Consider the following 1,691-nt stretch of genomic DNA (forward strand, 5'->3'; position numbering starts at 1 on the left):
AATAATAAATAAATTATAAAGCTTTGAAATTTGGTGGAAAGGGAAGCTGTCAAATTACAGTAATATTGAAATATGACGTCACAGTACTACCGGCCATAACGCTATGTGAGTGAGAAAAGGACGGCGCGATAACTCCACCACGCCTCCACTTTTGCTCACAACAATATTTAAAAAATCAATAACTGCTTTATTTTTTAACCAACTTTGTTGATTTCACAAAAGAATTTCTTACTATTTTCTGTTACATATAAAATAATAAACTAAAACGTAGGAAAATACTCGATTGTGTGATGGAATCTGAAATATTTTATACATTAACTATCTGTCTTACTAATAAAAATTTTACATTTAATACATTAACAGTTACTTATAAAAAATTCTCAAAACTAAGTTAAAACACAAATTTACTCGATCAGCTGTAAGTCAAGCCGCCATCTTTCCATCTTAATAAGGTTTAAACCAGGAACCGGTGATATTCTTGACATCTATTTAAGTAAATTTAACCACCTCTAAATGCTAAAACAAGTTTATAGGGAAACTGCATTTATACAATACTAGCTGACCCGACAGACGTTGTCCCGCTCTACTATGAATTATCAGCGCGCATTCTGTCAATCGCAGAAATTAAATTTTCTAACGTTCCGCTCAACTTCATTATTTTTTTTCTTTCATAAGAACCTTCTCCTGACAATAACAAACACAACAAAAAAAGAATTAGCGAAATTGTTCCACCCGTTCACGCGTGATAACGTGACCAAGGGAAATAGGGATTCATTTTTATATATATAGATTAATATAACATTTACCTAGCATTAGTAAAACCATCACTCCACGGATCTCTGTTCTATTTTAGTGTTACAGTACACCGTCCCGGATACACGCCAGATCAGGCCATGTGGTATTTGGCGTGTGCCTCGTACGCCCTCCATGTTCCGAGCGGGATATTCCTGACGTTTTAGTATTGTTAGGAACAGAAGCGATTTTTATAAAAATACTAGCTGGCCCAGTGAACGTCGTACCGCCTAACAGACAATATTGATATTTATATTTATAATACTAACGTCACTCAATTGTTTTGTCTTCCCCGAACCCTTCCACTAACACTTAACTTTATGGTATTAAAGTTCAAATTGACTTTTAAGTCTTATTACGAATCTTTTGTATGGGAATACAGAAAAGTGTTTTTAGACTTTTTCAGGCTTTTTTCAATTTTTTCTCTCCGTAAGAACCATCCTCGTACTTCAAGGAATATTATAAATAAATAGCGAAATTGATTCAGCTGCTCTCGAAATTTGCGCTTAGCAACACATTCAGCGATCCATTTTTATATTATAGAATAAGAAATATCAGTGACTTTAGATATAGTTTCATAAGTATTACACAAACCTAATGACCGGTACTACTTTTAATGACCTTGATGTGTCAAGCACCGTATTTTATAGAAAAACATGTCAGAAATACCTTCACAATTTTTTTCACATCCTAACAGTATAATATTATAATAATATCAGCCCTGTATCATATACTATCCCACTGCACGGGCCTCCTCTACTGAGAGGGATTAGGCCTTAGTCCACCACGCTGTAGTGCGGGCAGACATCACACACCCTCAAAATTCTTAGAAAATTATTACTGTCCCACTGCTGGCCTCCTCTACTAAGAGAGATTAGGCCTTAGTCCACCACACTATA

The sequence above is a fragment of the Manduca sexta genome, unplaced genomic scaffold, assembly GCF_014839805.1.
Source record: "Manduca sexta isolate Smith_Timp_Sample1 unplaced genomic scaffold, JHU_Msex_v1.0 HiC_scaffold_63, whole genome shotgun sequence".
In the NCBI taxonomy this organism is placed as follows: domain Eukaryota; kingdom Metazoa; phylum Arthropoda; class Insecta; order Lepidoptera; family Sphingidae; genus Manduca; species Manduca sexta.